Source organism: Phoenix dactylifera, chromosome 2 (genome assembly GCF_051530095.1).
Source record: "Phoenix dactylifera cultivar Ajwa chromosome 2, Ajwa_hap1_PhDact_Kaust_v1.1, whole genome shotgun sequence".
Classification (NCBI taxonomy): Eukaryota; Viridiplantae; Streptophyta; class Magnoliopsida; order Arecales; family Arecaceae; genus Phoenix; species Phoenix dactylifera.
Genome location: NC_143191.1, coordinates 48,040,495 through 48,055,168, shown reverse-complemented (window position 1 = coordinate 48,055,168; position 14,674 = coordinate 48,040,495). Strand labels below are relative to the sequence as shown.

Below are 14,674 nucleotides of genomic sequence, written 5' to 3'. Positions count from 1 at the left end.
TTAAAAAAAATCCAAGTGCAACGTGAAAGGTCATCCACAATTATTGAAAAATAATGTGCCCCAATACGAGATGGAAGAGAATAACCTCTCCAAATATCAATATGAATAAGTTCAAAAATAGAGGAAGTAGCAAAAGTACTTGTAGGAAAAGGAGTTTTAGTTTATTTGGCCAGAGGGCAAACAGTACAAGAATCTAATTTATTTTGAAAAGTAGAAAGAGAAACATAAATATCTTGGGCTAAAACTTTTAATCTTGGAGCCGACGGATGACCCAGATGATTATGCCAAAGACTCAACTAGGTGCAATAAGCTGTAGAAGTAGGAGAAACTGGATCCTTATAGTACTAAAGACAATCCTTTTTTTACCCAGACCAATCAGCTTCCTTGTTGACAGGTTCTGAAAAACACAGAAGTCAGAAAAAAAGATAGCAACACGATCATGTGTTTTAGTAAACTTGCTAATGGATAGTAAATTTTAATTAAAAGTGGGTCCGCAAAGAATATTTTTTAACTCAAGGAAATGAGACATTTTAATGCTTCCTTTTTGGGTTATTTGAAGTTTTGAACTGTATCTCCAATAGGTAGTTTAATTGATTGACGAGTTGGTAAAGGTTCAAGTGATAAAAAAAGATTAGAGTTGGAGACCATGTGGTCAGAAGCACCTGTGTCAATTATCGATATCATAGGTTGTGAGTTGGAAGGAATACCTATCATGTTAATGGAAGTGGTGGTTTTATCGATGTTTAATATGCATAGCAATTAGACATACTGCTCTGGTGTGAGCTAGGGCACAATAGATGGGCCACGAGGATTATCACTATTGGTAACATGATTTATAGCAGGAGTAGGAGTTTTGGTTTCTCCACAGTAGTTTGGGTAGCTATGTAATTTGTAATAAGTATCACATGTGTGACCAAGATTATTGCAGTAATTACAGCATGGTCGTCCTCGACCACCACAGCCATGTCCTCCTTGTTGGTTACCGGAGTGACTAGAATTATGCTTGTCAAAGCTTGACGTAGTCATGTCGTCTCTTATCTTCCCCCTACGCCCTAAGAAGGAAAAAGTGAGCAAGATAGCTTCAGCTTCCATTGAGCGTTATGTCAGCTAGAATGAATGATTGATCTGCGGATAGACGGAAAGATTCCATTGCTGAATGACTATGGTAGCGCCTTCTTCGATGAAGAAAGATATATATGGGTTAGTTGCCTTCAAGAGATTGCATTGGTTTGACTTGCAGTGCCTTCTATTTCTTCTCTTGCAAAATCAGAGAAAAAATTTTACTTATTGTAGGTAGTGGCTCCATGGTGAGTATTTTGCTCTAAACGGTTGAAAAGAAGTCATTGAGCCCCATAAGGAATTGAAAAACCTGTTCATCTTGAGAGATCCGGTTCAACTCTTTCATTGCACCACAGATGCAAGTAGAAAGTGGATATAGATTATTGATTTCATCCCAACATGCCTTGAGTGTAGTAAAATAAGAAGCCATAGAAGATTGATCTTCAATATGCATTGAGATATCTGATTTGTTACGATAAATTTGGGTAGCCTTACCATGAGAAAAGCGCTCCTCCAAATCTTTCCATGCCTCTTTTTCAGTTTCACAATAGACTATGCTACTCACAAGATCTTTTTGGACTGCATTCCAAATTCACGAAAGCACCATTGTGTTGCAATGTTGCCATGCATCAAGTGTTGTTGAGCTTTTGTCAGGCTTCTCAAACGAGCCATCAATAAAGCTAATTTTATTCTTAGCTAAGAAAACAGTCTTCATGGCATGCCTCCATAAAAGATAATTGCCACAAGTGAGGACTTGAAAGACCAGGACCATGCCTGGGTTATCTAAGTGGTGGAGAAAGATCGGTGATATTATATCAGTACTAGGATTGGAAATAACAGTAGAAAAGGCCATGATTATGAAATGGAGAATAAAGGGTAAAGGAAAACAAACACCAAGAGGATGATAGGAGACAAGAAAGAAGGGTTGACTGATCAAGAAAAAATCCGCTCTCATACCATGAAAAATTTGTATTGGACATATGATTTGAATTGCCTTGTTCATAGTACTGATATGCTTTATATACAAGTTGAGCCCCCTAGTAGAATACAACAATAAAATTCCATGATTATGAAAAAAATACTAAGGATCAGATATAGTATAATACAATTGCAAAATCCTATGATTTGATATAAATACTATTTTTGAATATGACAATTAGATCCTATGATTTTTGAAAATTGATCTAAAATATCATACCAAGATTATGCATTCAATATGCGGCAGCTGTGCTATCATACCAAGATTGTGCATGCAATATGTAGCAGCTGTGATATCCAATATCATATGTTATAATAGGCGAGATTGTGCATGATTCTAAACTGTAATAAAATGTCTCCAGATAAGGGGTGCGGTGGGAAGGAAAAAAATTTGTTTCGAAGCCTCCGGGTAACTTGATTGTGTTCAAAATAGAAGCAATACATGTCCCATAAAAAATTTAGAGGCACCAACAGAGCAACAAATTAATTAACACGATTTATTACACATGAATGTAGCTATTTAGAAACTAACTGGTCGCTACACATCAATCAAAGGAAAGCTATAGACCTTTTATCTCTTTTTTTTTAAAAAAAAGAATCTGACATATTGTTTTGAAACTTTGAGTACCATTAGGCTTGTCGAATGTACTTACATTTTCATGCAAATTCTGGCATACCTCTTCAAGATTTCTGGGGTTCCTTTAACCAGACAAGTAGCTTGTATTCTTCAAGAAATAGAGACATCAACTTCCTCATAAATTATTTTTGTACATAAAATCTTCATCATGAAAATATTGGATGCCTTATATAAAATGGACATACAATAATTCACGACGAAATTACCATCTCTATTTCATGCATCCTCGTCAGAGGTTTGGAGCTATCATCACTTGTTTCTGCAGTTGCTGTTGAGCCCGTGCTGCTGTCACTCCAGTTAGGAGTAGCTGTCCCAGATGCGAGCAAATGCTGGAATGGATTCAATGGTGGGGCGATTTCCATCTCTCCCTCCAGCATCTTGACCACCTTGCTCATAGGAGGCCTTGCTTCTGGCTGATACTGAACGCACCACAAGGCCTCCTTACTCATTCTTTCTGCCTTCTCTCTCTCCTCTTCCCTTATTCCACAAACTGATGCCACAACCTCTAGCCGCGCATTCTCAAATTTCTCCCAGACCCATTTGGGAAACCATTCCTGGCTTTCTCCTCGGCTGGTGTCGTGATTCCTCCTCCTCAGGGGCGGCCCAATACATTTGGGGGCCTAAGGCGAACTCATTAGAAGAGGCCTTTTTTATTATTATTTAAATAATAAATTTTTTTTTAATAAGTATAAAAATATTTTAAAATTTTTATTTAAAAATAATTCGTCTAGCTTTTTGAGAAACAAAATTACTAATTAAACTTTTATACTCAAGATCCATTAAAATACTATTTTCAATCGATAATATAGCTAATCCATTTAATCTTTCTTGTGACATAGTTGATCGCAAATAAGATTTTATCAACTTTAATTTTGAAAAACTTCTTTCAGCAGAAGCAACTGTTACAGGTATTGTTAATAATATCCTATATGCAATGCATGCATTTGGAAAAGAATCTGTTTTTTTTATGAAACTTAAAATATCAATAGGAGTACTAGTTTTTGTTTGTAAAAATTCTTTTAAAATTTTTAACTCTGAAAACAGATCAATACCATCAATATCAGAATATTCACCATGCTTTAAAAAGTTTTCAAGATTAAGACAACACTTTTTCAAATCATCTTCATTCAAAGATTTTAACTTTCTAAAATTAAACAAAAAACCAAAAACATTTTCATATATGGTAAATTGTTCAAACCTATTTTGAATTGAAAAAATAGCTTGATCTACTATATATAAAAAGTAATCAATTCTAAAAGATTCTTCAGCTGATCTTGTTATCTCATCATCATTATTTTCATCAAAATATTTTTTTCTACGGATCATACGTTTTTCACGAAATATAGGTTTTATTTCCATTTCATTTGCAATTTCTTTAGATGAATTCAAAGCATTCATGAATCCATTTTCCCTATAACTTTTCAAATAAGAAAGAAGACCTTTTAATTGATCTATAGCAACATCAATATGCATGTCTTCAGATTGTAAAATCTTACTAACTGAGTTAACAGCAAACAATATATCGTACCAAATATTCATGCCTAATAAAAATTCAAAATTTTCAATCTCATATATAGCTAAACATGTGGCTTCACTCTTTGTTTTAGGATCTTCACTAGTTTCCGCTAATTGAACTAAGGCATCTCTTATTTTAGGAGCTTGGTTTTTAATTGCTTTGACACTTTCAATACGACTTTCCCAACGTGTTTGTGACAAGGGTTTAAGAGTTAATGTGGATATATTATTTTGTAAAATTTTCCATCGTTTTGTAGAAGAAGAAAATAAGGTATAAATTCGTTGTATCACTCCAAAAAAAGATATAGCCTTAGGACATGAGTTAGCAATATCACATAATACTAAATTTAAGTTATGACATCCACATGGTGTGTAAAACGCTCTAGAATTTATATCTAATAATCTTTTTTGTACACCTTGATGTTTTCCTTTCATATTAGATCCGTTGTCATACCCTTGTCCTCTTATATCATTAACCTCAAGTTTATGTTTTTCTATTATATTTATAAGTTCATTAAAAAGACCCTTTCCAGATGTATCATCTACTTCTAAAAATTCTAAAAAATATTCTTCTACTTTTACTGGACTTGTTGAAGTATCTACACATCTTAAAACTAGGGTCATTTGTTCCTGATGGCTTGCATCAGGAGTGCAATCAAGTATTACAGAAAAGTATTTTGCTTCTTTAATCTTTTTAATTATTATAGCTTTAATTTCAGATGCTAATATTTGAATCAATTCATTTTGAATATTATGACCTAAATAATGATTGTGAATTTCACCATGTTGAATGCGTCGAATATGTTCTTGCATTACTGGATCAAATTCTGAAATCGTTTCAATAAAACTTAGAAAATTTCCGTTATTGCTTTGATAGATCTTTTCATTCTTTCCTCGAAATGCTAAATTATTTTTTGCAAGATTTTTTACGACAGCAATAATTCTCAATAGAACTTTTTTCCAATGATCCTTCTCTTGGTTTATTTGTTCTTGAAGACTTTTATCAATTGTATTATTTTTTAGCAATCTCACTTCTAAATCAATCCATCTATTCATGCTAATGATATGTTCATTAGTTGTTTCATGACTTTTAAGCTTGATACCTAGATTTTTCCAATCCTCACTTCCTTCATTGACTAATTGACTCGTGCTAGGCTTTGAATTAAATAATTTACAACAAAAACAATATACTCTATCCAAATCTTTCGAATACACTAACTGTCACGCCCCCGTCCCGAGATCGCGGGCCGGGGGTCGCGCCTACCGCCGCACACCCGTAGGAAACTCTCCCCACGAGCATGCAAGGCATCTAAACCAAACACCTCAATTATGCAATTCTAAAATAATTTAACTGAATAAATGAAATCTTATTCCATTGACTAACTCAAGTCATAAGGTCTCACAAGTCTAAATACGCAGCGGAATAATCATTTACCAACATGCAGAAACCTAGTTCTTAAAATAACAAAAGTCCACCAATCATAATAAATGTCCATAATAACAAATCAACTTAAATAACCCTAATCTAAGATAACTTGTGCCACAATCCTTCTAGTCGCTCTCCCCAATTTGAATCCCCAATAGATTAGTTCTCGAAATCTGTAAAACAACAAGAGATAATATAATGAGCTAGACAGCCCAGTAAGTAATGAACACTCTAGCTAGATAAAACAAGCAATAATATGTGGAAAATAAATAAATATGCAGTTCCAAAGTATAAGTCAAATATTTCTTGAATTCATAAGATTCTTTTCGCGGTTTCAAGATTCTTTCACATATTCAATTTATTATGTCGATCCTGGACTATGACCACATGTTCCCTGTGGTTGGGTCATATCACCGACTAATCTTCTTGCGGTGAGTCCTTCAGGACAGTCAATTGCCAACGTATCTGCCCCCATTGGCGGGGTCCTCAACATAGCCAGGTCGATAGTTCAGTTTGTTCTCTATTTCATATTTCAGTTATATATAAGAAAAATCATACAATGTCAAAACCAAATGTCGTTCATATCTTAATTTCTTTCAATTTATCGGATTCAACTCAACAACCAGGAACTATGACCACATGTTCCCTGTGGTAGGGTCATATCACCGACTATTCATCTTGCGGTACCAATGTATTAGCCCCCATTGGCAGGGTCCTCAACATAGCCCGACTGCAAGTCTGAATCTATTTCAAGTCATAATCTTTTCTTACATTATGTTTAGTGTTCCAAACCAAAAGGTACAATGTCAGAGCAATTAAACACAATTCAAATCAGAAGCAAATACGTTCAATCATAATCATATAATATTCTAAAAAATACACATATAATCCATGCATCAGATTCGAAATCACGAATAATTCGATTCGTAAAACAGATATTTACTTTGCCGATAAATCTAGTAAAGAGGTTACATCACTTACCTTGCGAACGCGATCCACAACAAATCCAATTAATTCCGCAAATCCCTCGCAGAACCTAATATTCAAAAACCATATTTTCTTTTAAAATTCATCACAATATATATATAAAAACCTAAATTTTAACATTCTCCCAGGGCCGACCCTGCCGAAGTGTCTAGCACCCCGGGTTCGGGTTCGGATTCGGATTCAGGTTCATACCCGTAAACCACCCTCTTTTTATTTTTTTTTTCTTTTTTTTTCTTTTTTTTTTTCTTCTTTCTTTTCTTTTTCTTCTTTCTTTTTTTTTTCTTCTTTCTTCTTTCCTCTCCCGACTCCCTTCTTCTCCTTCGGTGGAACAGGGGACCCGTGAGCCCCTGCCCCCCTTCTTCTTCCCTCTCGGTCGGACCCAAGGCGGCCGCGGTGGCTGGCCTTGGCAGCGGCAGGAGGTGGCGGAGCAAGCCCGACCACCCCCGGCGACTGGCGGCGGCGAAACGCCGACGGCTAGGGCAGCCGTTTTGGACCCAAATCCGGTGATCGGCCGGCCCCAACCCCCAACACATCATGGCCAAGCATCAAGCAAGGAAAGGAGAAGAAGGTGAGAGATCCTTACCTCAGCCCCGACGAAGACCGGCGCCTCCCCCTCTCCGACGGAAAAGAAGAAGGAGACCACCTGCCACCCGGTGTCGTGGCTCCTCTCTCTCTCCCTCTCTCCCTCTCTCTCTCTCTCTCCCTCTCTCTCGGTGGCCACACGAAGAAAACCCTCCCCCCCTTTGCGTGCGGCGGCTCTCCTTCGGTGGGCTCAAAGGAGGAGAGGAAGGAGAAGGAAGCCCTAAAACAGGGCTCCTCCTTCTTCTTCGGGATGGAGGTTCCATCTCGCTGCCTCACGTGCGTTGCACGTGAGGCCAAGATTTGGGACTGGGCCGGTCGAGTGGACCGGGCCCAGTTCCGGGTTCTTACATCCCACCCTCCTAAAAAGAAAATTTCGTCCCCGAAATTTCCGTACCTGCAGTTTCAAAAAGTTGAGGGTATTTCTGCTTCATCTCATCTTCCAGTTCCCAGGTAGCTTCTCTTTCTGTATGATGGCTCCACTGCACCTTGACATAAGGTATAACACGGTGTCTCAAAACTTGATCTTTTCTGTCCACTATCCGCACTGGACGCTCCTTATATGATAGATCTTCTCTAACTTGTAACGGCTCAAGCTCCGTGACACTACTTGGGTCTGGTATATATTTCTTCAACATTGAGACATGGAAAACATCGTGTACACCAGCCAGAGAAGGCGGCAATGCAAGTCTATAAGCCACCTTACCAATTCTTTCTAAGATCTCGAATGGACCAACAAATCTGGGATTCAATTTTCCTCGAATACCGAATCTTGCAACTCCCTTTGTAGGTGATATTTTAAGAAATACATGGTCACCAACTTGAAATTCTAATTCTCGTCTTCTATTATCCGCATAACTCTTCTGTCTACTTTGTGCAGTCCGAAGGCGATCTCTGATTAGCTGAATTTTCTCAACTATCTGTTGTATAAGTTCAGGGCCCAACAATCTTCGTTCACCAATATCATCCCAACAAATTGGCGAACGACATTTTCTTCCGTATAAGGCTTCATAAGGCGCCATCTGTATGCTACTCTGATAACTGTTGTTATATGCAAACTCTATCAGAGGTAGATGCTCATCCCAAGAACCCTTCATATCTATGACGCAAGCTCTCAACATATCCTCGAGAATCTGAATGGTCCTCTCAGACTGACCATCGGTCTGAGGGTGAAAGGCAGTACTAAAACATAATTTTGTCCCCAAAGCCTTATGCAAACTTTTCCAAAATTGTGATACAAATCTAGTATCTCGATCCGACACAATGGATACTGGAATACCGTGCAGTCTCACAATTTCTTTAATGTATAATTTAGCTAGCCTTTCCAGACCGAACCCCACTTTGATAGGTAAAAAGTGTGCCGATTTGGTTAGCCTATCCACTATCACCATACTGCATCATTAGAACTGGGAGTCTTTGGCAGTCCTGTTACAAAATCCATAGAAATTTGTTCCCACTTCCATATTGGAATGTCAAGAGGCTGAAGCGGTCCTGCAGGTCTTTGGTGTTCAGCTTTAACCTGCTGACATACTAGACATTGTGCCACGAATTGAGCAATTTCTCTTTTCATGTTGTTCCACCAATACAATTCCTTTAAATCTCTATACATCTTAGTCCCTCCTGGGTGCACTGTATATCCAGACTGATGGGCTTCTTTAAGAATTTCCTGTTTGATTTCTAAATCCATAGGTACACAAATTCTATTCCGATACCTCAAAGATCCGTCCTCATGAATCCTGAATTCAGATATATCTCCTGCTTCTATCGACTTCCGAATCTTCAATAACTGCTGGTCATTACCCTGAGCTGTCTTGATCCTCTCTATGAGTGTCGGCTGAACCTGCATATAAGCCAGTTGAGTCCTTGTGCCAGGTACTCGGATTTCTAGTTCAAGTTTCCTCACATCTTCCAAAATTTGTAGTTGGCTAGTAATCAAAGTAGCCATATTTCCTATTGACTTTCTGCTCAAGGCATCTGCAACAACGTTAGCTTTTCCAGGGTGATAATTTATCGTTAGATCATAGTCCTTCAACAGTTCCAGCCATCTTCTTTGTCTCAAATTCAATTCCTTCTGGGTAAATATATATTTCAAACTTTTGTGATCTGTAAACACCTCGCATCGTACTCCGTAAAGATGATGTCTCCAAATCTTGAGAGCAAAAATCACAGCTGCTAACTCCAAATCATGAGTAGGATAATTTTGCTCATAAGATTTTAATTGTCTAGAGGCATAGGCTACTACCTTACCATGCTGCATCAAAACACAACCGAGTCCCTTCCTTGAAGCATCACTATAAATTATGAATCCATCATCACCTGTAGGTATAGTAAGAATAGGTGCCGTAACCAACCGCCTCTTTAATTCCTGAAAACCTCGTTCACATTCTTCAGTCCATTCAAACTTAACTCCTTTTTGAGTTAAACGAGTCAAAGGTATAGCTATAGAGAAAAATCCTTCCATAAATCGTCTGTAATAGCCTGCCATTCCTAGAAAGCTGCGAATCTCAGAAACATTAGTAGGCCTGTTCCACTGTACTACAGCTTCCACTTTTGCTGGATCCACAGAAATCCCATCTCCGGATATGATATGCCCCAAAAACGATATCTCATTCAACCAAAACTCACACTTCTTTAATTTAGCATAGAGCTTCTCCCTTCTTAAGAGTTGAAGTACGCTTCGTAAATGTTCCTCATGTTCTTCTTTTCCTTTTGAATAAATTAAAATGTCATCAATGAACACCACCACAAATCGATCTAGAAAAGATTTAAATATTCTGTTCATTAAGTCCATGAAAGCTGCTGGGGCATTCGTCAATCCAAAAGGCATCACCAAGAATTCATAATGTCCATAACGAGTTCTGAATGCAGTCTTGGGTACATCTTCCGCTTTGATCTTTAGCTGATGATATCCTGTGCGGAGATCAATCTTAGAGAAAACATGTGCACCTTGCAACTGGTCAAATAAATCATCTATTCGAGGCAAAGGGTACTTGTTCTTTATAGTGACTTTATTCAATTCTCTATAGTCAATGCAGAGTCTCATGCTTCCATCTTTCTTTTTCACAAAGAGCACTGGAGCACCCCAAGGTGACACACTAGGTCGTATAAAATCCTTGTCCAGTAAATCTTGCAACTGATCTTTCAATTCTTTTAATTCAGCTGGGGCCATTCGATAAGGAGCTTTAGAAATCGGACCTGAACCGGGTACAAGATCAATAGTGAATTCAATTTCTCTGTCCGGTGGCAATCCTGATAACTCCTCGAAAAAGACGTCCGAAAATTCATTCACTATAGGAATGTCCTCTATCCTTAGTTCATCTTGTTGTATATCAATTACTGAGGCCAGATAACCTGTGCATCCTTTTCTTAACATTCGTCCAGCTTGCAAAGCCGAGATAATATGAGGAAAAGCAGTTCCCTGGTTCCCACAGAAACTGAATGCCGGTTCCTCCGGAATTTGGAAATTTACCCTCTTGCCATGACAGTCCACTGAGGCATGATAGGTAGCAAGCCAGTTCATCCCCAGAATGACATCAAAATCCCGCATATCAAGTACAATTAGATCCACAGGTAACTCCCTATCTATTATTTCAATTTTGCATGCCTTGCATATAACATCAGTGCTCAACATACCACCTACTGGTGTCTCCACATAGAACTTAGTGGTCATAGATTCACACAATATATTATGTGTTTTGATAAAGCTTGAGGATATAAATGAATGTGTGGCACCCGGATCAAATAGGACATAAGCATAAATATCGAATACGGGAATAGTACCTGTCACCACTGCATTAGAAGCTTGTGCATCCTGCTGTGTAAGTGCGAACACCCTTCCTTGAGTCTTTGGCCTCTGGCTTCCTTCCATTGCCTGCATAGATTTAATTTCGTTTCTTTGTGGGCAATCTGCAATTTTATGACCTTTCTGTCCGCAATGAAAACAAGAACCTGTAACCCAGGGACAATTTGCAAATTCATGATTACCGCCACATCTTGAACACTTTCCATTCTCATTTTTGGGATTTCTATCTTTATTTGGCTTCTGAGCTGGATTCTTGAAATTCTTGTTTCCCCCTTTAAATTCAGCAGGTCTGTTTCTTTTCTTTTGGTTTCTTTCTCTTTCAGCAAAAGCTTCGTTGACTTCCCTTTCAATGATTAAAGCTTTATTCACCACAGCTGCATAGGTAGTCAACTCATAGGGTACCACTTGCTTCCTAATTTCAGTCTTCAATCCCATCTCAAACTTGTGCACTCGGTCTTGCTCATCCTCTACCAATTTTGGAACAAATTTGGCTAGTTCTGTGAATTTGGCTTCATATTCGGCCACTGTCATGCCCCTTTGCTTCAAATGGATAAATTCTTGTTCCTTCTGTGTCCTGACACTCCGAGGAAAATATTTATCATAGAAGGCTTTTCGAAATTTATCCCAAGTGAGAGGTTCCCCATCATGCTCAAATTTATGCTCCAACATCTGCCACCAATTAAATGCTTCTCCCTGCAACATGTATGATGCAAACAGAAGTTTTTCATCGTCCCGGCATCGTAAGACAGCAAATACTTTTTCCATCTCCGTAAGCCAATTGTCTGCTTCCAAAGGTTCTGTAGTCCCCTGAAAAGCTGGAGGAGCCAGCCTCTTAAATTCAGCTATGCTGTTACGATGTTCACACTGTTCCCCTCGTCCTTGTTGAGGCTGTGTCTGGAGCAACTGTGCTTGTTGTTGGAGCAACTGCTGTTGCACCTGCTGTTGCATTTGCATGAGGCCCACCATGGTCTGCATAACCTGGCTTAAGCCCGGTTCCTGTCCCGTTTGAGGGTTCATGACTCCCTCCTGCTGAGGGATACTTCCAACCCGTTGAGGTGTGCTGTCAGCATGCCGGTTCGGTGTCTCATCTGCAGCACTAACAGTAGTCTTTCTCGCCCGACGTTGAGGCATCCTGACCTATATACATCAAATAACAGCAGACTCATAAAAAGAAAGCTCACCGAATTAAATTTTTTTTTTTTTATTATTTTTATATATAAGAATAATCATCACATTCTTCACACCTAACGTCCCAATGTCCCTAGTGTCTACCCACCTACACTCATATCGTGTATGATTCTTTGTCTTAGATTCTATCCAAGTCCGCTCTGATACCACTTAAGTTGTCATGCCCCCGTCCCGAGATCGCGGGCCGGGGGTCGCGCCAACCGCCGCACACCCGTAGGAAACTCTCCCCACGAGCATGCAAGGCATCTAAACCAAGCACCTCAATTATGCAATTCTAAAATAATTTAACTGAATAAATGAAATCTTATTCCATTGACTAACTCAAGTCATAAGGTCTCACAAGTCTAAATACGCAGCGGAATAATCATTTACCAACATGCAGAAACCTAGTTCTTAAAATAACAAAAGTCCACCAATCATAATAAATGTCCATAATAACAAATCAACTTAAATAACCCTAATCTAAGATAACTTGTGCCACAATCCTTCTAGTCGCTCTCCCCAATTTGAATCCCCAATAGATTAGTTCTCGAAATCTGTAAAACAACAAGAGATAATATAATGAGCTAGACAGCCCAGTAAGTAATGAACACTCTAGCTAGATAAAACAAGCAATAATATGTGGAAAATAAATAAATATGCAGTTCCAAAGTATAAGTCAAATATTTCTTGAATTCATAAGATTCTTTTCGCGGTTTCAAGATTCTTTCACATATTCAATTTATTATGTCGATCCTGGACTATGACCACATGTTCCCTGTGGTAGGGTCATATCACCGACTAATCTTCTTGCGGTGAGTCCTTCAGGACAGTCAATTGCCAACGTATCTGCCCCCATTGGCGGGGTCCTCAACATAGCCAGGTCGATAGTTCAGTTTGTTCTCTATTTTATATTTCAGTTATATATAAGAAAAATCATACAATGTCAAAACCAAATGTCGTTCATATCTTAATTTCTTTCAATTTATCGGATTCAACTCAACAGCCAGGAACTATGACCACATGTTCCCTGTGGTAGGGTCATATCACCGACTATTCATCTTGCGGTACCAATGTATTAGCCCCTATTGGCAGGGTCCTCAACATAGCCCGACTGCAAGTCTGAATCTATTTCAAGTCATAATCTTTTCTTACATTATGTTTAGTGTTCCAAACCAAAAGGTACAATGTCAGAGCAATTAAACACAATTCAAATCAGAAGCAAATACGTTCAATCATAATCATATAATATTCTAAAAAATACACATATAATCCATGCATCAGATTCGAAATCACGAATAATTCGATTCGTAAAACAGATATTTACTTTGCCGATAAATCTAGTAAAGAGGTTACATCACTTACCTTGCGAACGCGATCCACAACAAATCCAATTAATTCCGCAAATCCCTCGCAGAACCTAATATTCAAAAACCATATTTTTTTTTAAAATTCATCACAATATATATATAAAAACCTAAATTTTAACATTCTCCCAGGGCCGACCCTGCCGAAGTGTCTAGCACCCCGGGTTCGGGTTCGGATTCAGGTTCATACCCGTAAACCACCCTCTTTTTATTTTTTTTTCTTTTTTTTTTCTTTTTTTTTCTTTTCTTCTTTCTTTTCTTTTTCTTCTTTCTTTTTTTTTCTTCTTTCTTCTTTCCTCTCCCGACTCCCTTCTTCTCCTTCGGTGGAACAGGGGACCCGTGAGCCCCTGCCCCCCCTTCTTCTTCCCTCTCGGTCGGACCCAAGGCGGCCGCGGTGGCTGGCCTTGGCAGCGGCAGGAGGTGGCGGAGCAAGCCCGACCACCCCCGGCGACTGGCGGCGGCGAAACGCCGACGGCTAGGGCAGCCGTTTCGGACCCAAATTCGGTGATCGGCCGGCCCCAACCCCCAACACATCATGGCCAAGCATCAAGCAAGGAAAGGAGAAGAAGGTGAGAGATCCTTACCTCAGCCCCGACGAAGACTAGCGCCTCCCCCTCTCCGACGGAAAAGAAGAAGGAGACCACCCGCCACCCGGTGTCGTGGCTCCTCTCTCTCTCCCTCTCTCCCTCTCTCTCTCTCTCCCTCTCTCTCGGTGGCCACACGAAGAAAACCCTCCCCCCCTTTGCGTGCGGCGGCTCTCCTTCGGTGGGCTCAAAGGAGGAGAGGAAGGAGAAGGAAGCCCTAAAACAGGGCTCCTCCTTCTTCTTCGGGATGGAGGTTCCATCTCGCTGCCTCACGTGCGTTGCACGTGAGGCCAAGATTTGGGACTGGGCTGGTCGAGTGGACCGGGCCCAGTTCCGGGTTCTTACACTAACCATCTTCTATCATATTTTTCACCATTAGGTAACTTACGAATGTAATATATCGTAGAGAAGTGTCTATTATTTTTATCCTTAGGAAAATGAAAATCATAATCTCTAATTGGACCTCTTTCCACCATTAGATCTCTAAATTTTGTATCAATATTTTTCCATTGACCAGGATCATAAAAATTTGCAGAAATAGAACTAGTTCCACAATCTTTTTTCTTGTTTATC

The 14,674-nt window shown here is 39.2% G+C and overlaps 1 long non-coding RNA gene across 2 annotated transcripts; it reads right to left on the bottom strand.

The window, feature by feature from the left end:
• Window positions 1-12,478: 12,478 nt before the first annotated feature.
• Window positions 12,479-14,344, bottom strand: LOC149768380 (uncharacterized). Of its 2 annotated transcripts, XR_016399528.1 has the most exons (3): window positions 14,102-14,344; window positions 13,516-13,570; window positions 12,479-12,707 (listed from the first exon to the last, which is right to left on the bottom strand). It is a non-coding gene; the product is annotated as an uncharacterized LOC149768380 (long non-coding RNA). The 2 variants fall into 2 exon arrangements; XR_016399527.1 differs by lacking the exon at window positions 12,479-12,707 and having other exon boundaries at window positions 13,453-13,570.
• Between the last annotated feature and the right edge of the window lie 330 nt (window positions 14,345-14,674).